Source organism: Megachile rotundata, unplaced genomic scaffold (assembly GCF_050947335.1).
Source record: "Megachile rotundata isolate GNS110a unplaced genomic scaffold, iyMegRotu1 scaffold0305, whole genome shotgun sequence".
Classification (NCBI taxonomy): domain Eukaryota; kingdom Metazoa; phylum Arthropoda; class Insecta; order Hymenoptera; family Megachilidae; genus Megachile; species Megachile rotundata.
The window spans coordinates 72501-82500 of record NW_027473602.1 but is presented as its reverse complement, the minus strand read 5'-3'; the positions used below and the strand labels follow the sequence as shown (position 1 = coordinate 82500).

At 48.5% G+C, this 10000-nt stretch overlaps 1 non-coding gene and 1 pseudogene across 1 annotated transcript; both read right to left on the bottom strand.

The window, feature by feature from the left end:
• The window catches only part of LOC143266352 (large subunit ribosomal RNA), an 8326-nt pseudogene extending 2187 nt beyond the window's left edge, over positions 1–6139 (bottom strand).
• Positions 6140–7955: 1816 nt separating this feature from the next.
• Positions 7956–8110, bottom strand: LOC143266351 (5.8S ribosomal RNA). The gene has a single exon (XR_013041372.1). It is a non-coding gene; the product is annotated as a 5.8S ribosomal RNA (ribosomal RNA).
• Positions 8111–10000: the final 1890 nt, after the last annotated feature.

Genomic DNA, 10000 nt, shown 5'->3' with positions numbered 1-10000 from the left:
TGGTGGTGGGTTTGTTATCCAGCCGTTAGCAGCACGTGTGTTATGAGTCAAGCCATTCCCAAGGGCGGACTGGTGCAGTTGTATGGCCCAATGACGGGCTACTGCCGAGCGGGAAGATGGTATACCCTGGCAAATAGTGTCTAACTTCCGCATCAGTCGATTAATCGTGGGAGTGTTGAATGCGGCCGCGAAATCCGGATCGCTCTGCAGGCTTATGCGTTGCATCCGACGGCGATATATTACGCCTATTTGGTGGCGCATACAGGGGATTGATAATCCTCCGTCGCTTATTTTTGCATGCAGGAAGGCAGTGGGAGTGGTTATAGGCAGGTGTAAGGTTGCCTTTACAAAACGCCTGATTAGGCGATCAATGTACTCCAGCTTGCCTGCAGTGATGTCGGAGGTTTGATTACAATGCATAAGCCGCGGTATTAGATAGCGATTCAAAATATATATTTTCTGCCACGGGCGAAGAGCAGCACGCTGGAGCCGTTCCAGCATCGAGGCCAGATTCGCAGCCGTGGGGGCGATCATGCCACGCTGATTATAATTATGTCCCAAGTATTTCAGCTGTTCAAATACTTTTAGTGCCGGGACAGCTTTGCCGTTAATTTCAAAGCGCGATTTAGTGTCCACAGCGACGCGCTTGGTGCCAGGGACGCTCGCAAGTTGTAATGCGCGGCACTTCGAAGGATTTACCTCCATGTGTGTCTTCTCCAAAAAGACGCGCAGCATGTCCAAGTGTTCGCGAATGCCGTGCACGGTGTTGCTTATGAAGATGATATCATCCGCGAACAGCAGACAGCCAATCTTTGCATCGCCGATGGTGACACCATCAGCGGGATCAATGGAGGAAACGAGTTCGTCCATTACGATATTAAATAAGATTGGACTGTCTGTATCCCCCTGGCGTACACCACGACGCATCTTGATGGGAGTACTTCTGTCGCCATGACACTCTAAGGTGGTTTCCGCGTCGCTGTATGTAGACATTATATAATCGATGGTGTGTCGATCGAGTCCCTTTGAAATTAGAGCGTGTTCTATTGCAGTCGGGTGAATTTTATCGAAAGCTTTTGTTAGGTCTATTGAGAGCACATAGAGCTGTTTACCGTTGCCTCGATGTTCACGCAAAATGGTATCCAGCACTGTGAAACTGGTCATTATACCATCGCCCGGGGTAAACCCTCGCTGTGCATGGTGTAGTTTAATGTTATCCGAAAGACGTGAGGCCAAAATTTTGTGCAGCAAACGACTAAACATAGATGAAATTGTAATCGGGCGCCAATTGGACGACTTGGAGAGGTCGCCCTTCTTGGGAATCATAACGGTGCGATTTCTTCGGAGAATGGATGGAGTATGGCAGAGGCCAAAGACGACATTCAACAGAGCCACCAAGTCGGGCATATCCACGGCTCGAAGGTGTTCACGAGTAATCCCATCTGGGCCACACGCAGATTGTTTGAGTCGACGCAGAGAGAGCTCCACCTCTCGAAAGGTGATGGGATAGTCCAGGTGATGAGTCTCAGCTGGACGTAGCGGCGTAGGGCACGTATAGACTGGCCGCTCCTCGAAAAGGGGACGGAACTCGGCCTCAAGCTCACTCATAGGGGGATGGACTGCGGTGTTAATGTCCTTGTTATCCAATATTGCGTGTGCCAGTTGTGTTGGGTTCGTGTCGAATAGGCGCTGGTGACTAGCGAACTTGGCAGACCTAATAGCAGCATGGTTAGTTTTTGATTTATGTTTGGGCTTGGATTTCTTTCTACTATTCTTCCTATTGGAGCGTTTACGATTTTTAGGTCCGGGGTTTCCAGAAGTGGGCAATGGCCCGGCAAGACTACTGATTATGGAGGATATAGAGGGGTCAAATTCATCATAACTATTGCATTCTGAGAGCTGATGAAGGAGGCGTTGCACGTTTTCGGAACAAGATGGAATTAGTTCTTGCAGGTAGGTATAAATATCCTGGTGCTTGATAAGCGCGCAACCGCTACCAGTGGCATTAGACGCATGGATGTTGGAATCTAATTCTAATTCGGCAGGTGAAGAAGACGGCGGAGGAGCCGGTGTTGAAACTGCAATTTCGGGTGAGCCAGAGTTTGAGGTATCAGAACATACATTGGTAGGAGAAGAAGAACTGGTGGACAAAGCTATTTCCGAAAGAATGGTTTGATATGACTGGTTTTGGCGCCGTTTCTTAATGCCATCAGCTGTGCGGCCAGGATGCAGAGCAGCCAGGCGCACGTTGATCTCCTTCTGTGGTAAGCCTGCGGGGAGCTGGGACTCTAATCGAGCCAGTTGTTTTTCCTCAGCAGGGGTCCATCTAGCCCTCGAAGATGCGGCTCTTTCCTCGGTGAGTTGAACATCACGCGCGTTGTAATCCTCCGTGTGAGAGTGTTTCATATGTTGGCGCAAGCCAGCATACTTTGGATATGTGTTTCCACATACCTGGCAGGTGTAGGTGCCATCGCTATTTGGAGGAGGTTGGTTGCAACGGCGGATATGCTGTTTACGGAGCGCCAGGGTCCTAGCGGATAGGTCAATTTTGCAGGAGGGACACTTCGAGCAATCTAGATCCGAATGTAAATCGACGGAATATCCTTGAGACATCGCCGAGTCGTCAACAGGAAGGCAATCGGGCATCCGAGGCTTCGTTTGGGTTTTAGGAGCAATTGGGGTTTGGAGCAAAGCTCCGAGGCATCACAGGGCTGCTAACCCGGGGACGCCTCCGACGTAATGTCGTGTGGGCTTGCGCCCGTTCGCCGCACGCCGTTTAGCCGTGACTGGGACTGCGATGGTGACCTGAGTCACCCAAACAGCCAACCAGTCACGTTACCGGCAGGTACCACTAGGAGGTAGGTCGTGCGACTTGGATGGGAGAGGCTGAAGGACCTAACGAGAGGTCTGAGTTACGCATTGCCATCCCTGCAACCATGACTCACGCAAGCGACGGAGTTTTTCCCCCGGCGAACCGAAGGAGAAACTCGGAGCGATTTACGCTTAAGAGAGTCATAGTTACTCCCGCCGTTTACCCGCGCTTAATTGAATTTCTTCACGTTGACATTCAGAGCACTGGGCAGAAATCACATTGCGTCATCACCCTTGAGGGCCATCGCAATGCTTTGTTTTAATTAGACAGTCGGATTCCCCTAGTCCGTGCCAGTTCTGAGCTAAGCGTTGAATGGCGGCCGAAGAGGCGAAAAGGACGGCCGAAGCCGTCACAAGAAGCCTCGCAGCAAGGAAGATCCGTTGGCGGCCAAGGCACGGGACCGAGCTCGGATTCCGGGACGCGACGCGAAGTCGCCAACCGTTCACCTCGCCCAGGCCCGGCACGTCAGCCTGGCCAACTTCCCGACCAAGCCCGACACGCCCCGCTCCTCAGAGCCAATCCTTATTCCGAAGTTACGGATCCAATTTGCCGACTTCCCTTACCTACATTAATCTATCGACTAGAGGCTCTTCACCTTGGAGACCTGCTGCGGATATGGGTACGAACCGGCGCGATACCTCCACGTGGCCCTCTCCTGGATTTTCAAGGTCCGAGGGGAAGATCCAGACACCGCCGCAACTGCGGTGCTCTTCGCGTTCCAAACCCTATCTCCCTGCTAGAGGTTTCCAGGGAACTCGAACGCTTATACAGAAAAGAAAACTCTTCCCAGATCTCCCGACGGCGTCTCCAGGTCATTTTGGGTTACCCCGACGAACACTCTTACGAGGGCCCGATTGGTATGCGGTTCCGCTGCCGGGTTCCGGAATAGGAACCGGATTCCCTTTCGCCCGATGGGTGTGTTTCTTCCCAAATCACGCAAAATTATATAAACAACGACGCATCTGCGACGCAACGACGACACGACTTGCGTTCGATAGTTTGTAAGATTTAACCAAGCAAAAAATAGAAAAAAAATCGCTTTCAGGCGTTCGACAACGTCGCATCACGTCGAACGTGAAGTATCCATCGATCCGAACCGCGATCATTTTTTTTCAGCGTTCAACGTTTTTGTCAATTTATCAATAAAAATGATCATGTTCGAGCGGTGGATTAGGACACAAACACGAAACGACGGCGACGTAAATTGTTATTTAACTGCAATTTTTTTCTCTTTTTAACATTTTTTGCCTTTTGCGCGCGTACGTGCGTGCGAGCGTACGTATGTTTGTCATTTGCGTTCGAAAAGCGTGAATTTTAGGACACCTCATCAACATTAGATTTCTCTTAGGGCTTAGGATCGACTGACTCGTGTGCAACGGCTGTTCACACGAAACCCTTCTCCACGTCAGTCCTCCAGGTCCTCGCTGGAGTATTTGCTACTACCACCAAGATCTGCACCGACGGCGGCTCCAGGCAGGCTCACGCCCAGACCCTTCTGCGCACACCGCCGCGACCCTCCTACTCGTCAAGGCTTCATGGAGAACGGGAACTAAATCCCGTTCCTGCGCACTTGCCGTTGACGGCGGAGTATAGGCGCGACGCTTCAGCGCCATCCATTTTCAGGGCTAGTTGCTTCGGCAGGTGAGTTGTTACACACTCCTTAGCGGATTCCGACTTCCATGGCCACCGTCCTGCTGTCTTAAGCAACCAACGCCTTTCATGGTATCCCATAAGCGTCGACTTAGGCGCCTTAACTCTGCGTTTGGTTCATCCCACAGCGCCAGTTCTGCTTACCAAAATTGGCCCACTTGGCACTCTGATCCAAGAAAAATTTTATCAATTTATATCTCGTGGCTTCATGAAAATTCAAGCAAGCCAGAGATCTCACCCATTTAAAGTTTGAGAATAGGTTGAGGTCGTTTCGGCCCCAAGGCCTCTAATCATTCGCTTTACCAGATGAGACTCGTTATGCGTTCGAGTCGAGTGCCAGCTATCCTGAGGGAAACTTCGGAGGGAACCAGCTACTAGATGGTTCGATTAGTCTTTCGCCCCTATACCCAGTTCCGACGATCGATTTGCACGTCAGAATCGCTACGGACCTCCATCAGGGTTTCCCCTGACTTCGTCCTGACCAGGCATAGTTCACCATCTTTCGGGTCCCAACGTGTACGCTCTAGGTGCGCCTCTTCTCGCAATGAGAACGAGACGCCCCGGGAGTGCGAGGCCTAATCGTAACGAGGCCCATCCTCCCTTAGTCGACTTCACGGACGACTTTCACTTTCATTTCGCCTTTAGGTTTATCAAATCCCAATGACTCGCGTACATGTTAGACTCCTTGGTCCGTGTTTCAAGACGGGTCCCGAGAGTACCCAAAGCAATAGCGTCGCCGACCGGTAATTCAAAGTTTGGCCAGTCCAAGGACTCCGCCTGCCAACAGCCCGCCAGGCCCGGTTACGGCGCTAAGTCCGTACATCCGGTATCTAGACTGGAACGAGCTTGCGGCGGTCCTGGACGCAGTGCGTTCGAGAATTTTGCGGCCCGATACCGTCTGAGTACCGTCGCGCAGTCGGCCGGGCATCCAAGGGGCTGTCATCGTACGCTAAAAGCGACGGACAGTCTTCGCCTCGGGCCTTAGACCGACACGCAACGGGTCGCGACGTTCTACTAGGGGAGAAGTGCACGACTACATAGCCGGAACATTCGCCGCGGGTGGTGTGCCCACGCCGATGGGAAACCCGCCGTAACGGGACCATCCGGGGCACTATCGCACCAACACGGGAGCCAGCTTCGTTGACGATGAATCTCCCCATTCGATCTTTTGGGTTTCTCGGGTTTACCCCTGAACGGTTTCACGTACTCTTGAACTCTCTCTTCAAAGTTCTTTTCAACTTTCCCTCACGGTACTTGTTCGCTATCGGTCTCGTGGTCATATTTAGCCTTAGATGGAGTTTACCACCCACTTAGGGCTGCACTCTCAAGCAACCCGACTCTAAGGAGAGATCCACCCGAGACGCGTACCGGTCGCTACGGGCCTGGCACCCTCTATGGGTAAGTGGCCCCATTCAAGATGGACTTGGACGCGATTCGATGTCTCGGGATAAACGGATCCTCCTGAACACTACATTTCCCAGCGGCGTTAACCGCGGGATTCAGTGCTGGGCTCATTCCTGTTCGCTCGCCGCTACTAAGGAAATCCTTGTTAGTTTCTTTTCCTCCGCTTATTAATATGCTTAAATTCAGCGGGTAATCTCGCCTGCTCTGAGGTCGTCGAAATTTTATTATTTCTTTTCAAAGTTATACCACAAACTGTACGCTCTTTTCGGGGTTTCGACACGTAATACGAAAGGTATATTAATACCAACGACGCACAGGGATTATGTCGTTCGATTTTTTCCTTGTATCGTTCGATAACCAACTATTTTTCTCTTTTCGGATCAACACAATATCGTCGACTACTCGAAGGTACGTACGAGCCAAAATGAAAGCTCGGTGTCTCCTCTCTCTTTTGTTCGACAAAAGAAAAAAGGCACTTAAAACGCCGCATATTCGGGCAGGCGGGACAACGACAAAAAAAAAAACGACGACGACGACGTCCGGTTGTTCTCGACTCGCGTCGGAGTATATATGTATATATTATAATCGGATATATCTTTTTATCTATCCAGGGCGCGTTAAAACAAACGACGAGGAGAGACTACGACAACGAGGAGATAAAGGTCGGACCTTTTCTTCTTACCCTCGGCGCGCTCTCGCACACGATCGTTTCATGTTTCTTTTGTCCCCTAAAGGATACATATACCGTTACAACATATTTACGTTCGAATATACACTCGACGGTCGATAAACCGTAAAGACGCATCGTCCGATACGTTTTTTCTTTTGCTGTCGCGTTCCGACGCAAAATCCCAAGAAAAGGGCGAGAATGCCAGAGACAGCCATGTAAACCATCGGTGACTTATCATGGTCCAGAGAATAAAGGGTTAAAGGAAAAAAAAATCCCATTTTTAACGTGCGTGGTACACCTTCGTCGTGTATATATCGTTCGATGAAACCACGAGCGCACAAAAGGAGGAACAAAAGCGTTTCGAGATCGATCTTCGGTGTAAATGTCATTGTTCATTTGCGTTCGACCGTTGTTCGATAAAAGAAATTTAACACACGAACAACAATGAAGGGAGACTCTCGCAAGACGATCACCAAATAAGCGTTTATCGTTCGATCGGTCCGGGTTTTTCAACGTCCGTCCGGCACAATTATGCACTTCGAGGACTGGACGACCGGAACCCGTATTGGGATCGCGCGGTCTTCCGCTTCTAATCAACGACAACGAAGCGATCTGCGCTTGTAAATGTTAAAAAAACGTGGCGAAGCTACGATCTCGTAATAATTTAACCGTGAAAGAGCTTCCGTCGCACGTTTATTTTTAACTTTTCTCCTCGTTGTATAAACTTTCGCACCGTCGAAAAAAAAATTCGACAATCATTTCAGACAACGTCGGGAGCGCGGAGAAACGCCGTAAACACGCTCTACTCTCGGCTTGCTTCCTTCAAATTGGTGTCTAACAATTCTCTCGCAGGGCGAAGAATCATTTTCTCTCTCGTCTAAATATCCTTCTGTAGTTAGGTGTTTTCGACTCGGGAGCGCTCTTTCACGGGCGGTCGTATATGGTCTCTTTTAGGGGTTTAACTAGAAACCACGACTCACGCAAGCCGAGATAAGCGCATTCCGCCGAGAAGATCCTAAAAACTAAGAATTGCGAGATATACGAAAATGTTCTTCTGTCGCCTGTGAAAAAAATGAACACTAGCAAAGAGAGGGCGAGACACGAACGTTCCATTTAACATTCTCCGCGTCAAACGCCGACGAAATGTCCAACCATCGCTCGTACGTTTTCGCCAATTTCGCAAGTTGTTCTCTCTCTCGCGTTCGACCATCGGATCCCGCTCCGAAACGTTCGACTTTTCGGCGTTTAACAGTTTCGTTTTATCTAGTCGAACGACGAGCGGTACCGAAAAAAATTTAACAATGAAGAGAAAACCTTTTGCTGCTAAAGGCAAACGCAAGCAGTCTTTAGTTATATAAACGACCCTCAGCCAGGCGTGGTCCAGGAATTGTATCCGTGGACCGCAATGTGCGTTCGAAATGTCGATGTTCATGTGTCCTGCAGTTCACACGTTGACGCGCAATTAGCTGCGTTCTTCATCGACCCACGAGCCAAGTGATCCACCGTTCAGGGTAATCGTATAAAAATTTTTGTTCATATTTAACAACTCAGCGTCTGAAAACCAGTATGTACGTGATTTATTTAACCTGGTTTATAAATTCGTTCGATTGTCCATAGAATACTAACTCCAATCCAAGCGCAAGATCGAGTATCGGTATTCGGACGTCGTCCCGTCATAGCTCTGTTCACAGATTTACCCGAGCTGATTGATGATTAAGACGACACGATAACGTCCATGGACGGGTAAAGGACCGTATAAAACTACAGAACCGCCGATGAAACGACGCTCTGTGACGCATTTCTCTTCGTGCGGCGAGTTTTCAGTCCGTTCCGGGTGGTAAAGTCATTCAAAAACCGTGGAAAATACGAAACGCGCTGTCGCGCGTAACACAGAGTCTCCTGCTCGCTGCTTACATATATTGGACGTCTTGGCGGTATCGCGAGATTCGATACGGACACTCCATGGCCGGCGTCAGATCGGTCTACCAACGAAGGAGACTACGCTATCGTTTTCGCTTCTCAGCCGGTCCGTAAAGCGATACGTTACCATATCGTCCGTCGTAAGCAGGCGGACTCTCGTGAAGTTGCGACTTCGTTCGTCGAAGCGGTTTCGTGGTTCGATTTCCATCGGTTACCCGGACACCCCCCGCGTGAAAGCCTCCGTGTCACACTCTAAATTTCGTTTCTCGTTTAACACGAAATAGAGAGAGGCTAAAAGGGGGTGTTCCCTTTGTCCAAAGACAAAATTTATAGAGAGAAAGAAAATAAAATGAGAGTCTCTCACGAAGCGGGCGAAAAAAAAAAAACAAGAAATTTAACAATTTTTTTTCGCAAACCCATGCATTTCGTTACCAAACGTCCCAAAATATTTCTTTATATTCTCTCTCGTGTTTTCACACGGGGTCGAGAGAGTACGCAACACGAATCAAGAATAAAAATTATAGAAAGGAAAGTCCGATAAGAATATTTCGAGATTCTTATAACCTTCACCTCTTCCTTACTTCTCCGAAATCTCTCCGCTTTCCTGGCGCGTATCTATTTAACAATTTCGATTCTCTCCTCCTTTTAACTCAGACGTCGCAACGAACGGGTACACCATGCATACGATCCATTTTTTACATAACGAACCTTCTGCCGGTAAAATTCGCGACAGATTCATTTATGTATAGATATATTTTTATATGAGAATGTTCGGGATTTTCCTTCGTGTTCAAGTTGAACATTCTTGTTACGACGACTTTTTGTATTTATCGAAGGATCGTGCGGTACCCGTTAATAAGAAGTAAACGACGTCCCGGGAGAGTCGAAACTTTTCTTATACGCTACGGAAAGAAGAGCCGAGAAGATAGAGAGGAAACTCTCGATTTTCTTTCGTCGGTAAACTTTCATTCTTTCTATTTACAGCGTTCGACATGAAACGGCGTTGCTCTCTCATTTTTTAAACTTTATTTAACGTTAGCGCTTGTTCGTACGAAACGCGTCGGCGGATACGAAATACGGACGGGAGTATCGACGATGAGAACCAAAGCGACCTCCTACACGTAACCGTAATATCTCTCCGCATCACGACTGCCGTAACGACGAATTGTCATTTAACATTTTTGGTATCTGTTTTTTCTTTCGTTTGTTTGCTACTACCTCCAAATATTTCTCTCCCTTTCTCTCTCAATCATCTATCGTGGCTCGTTTATACGCATTTTTGTTGTGTACGGCCAATATATTTATTATTTGTTTATTATACGCGAGGAGCTGCACTTTTCATCCTCATTTTTGCGTATCATGTGTTATAGTCATATATACTTTTGGCTGCTTTTCACAGTTTTTGCGTGTATTCATATCGAGAGTCATAGATTTTGTCAAGTTTTTCTTTGGCACGTACTGAATATATTATTATCATGTGTTTA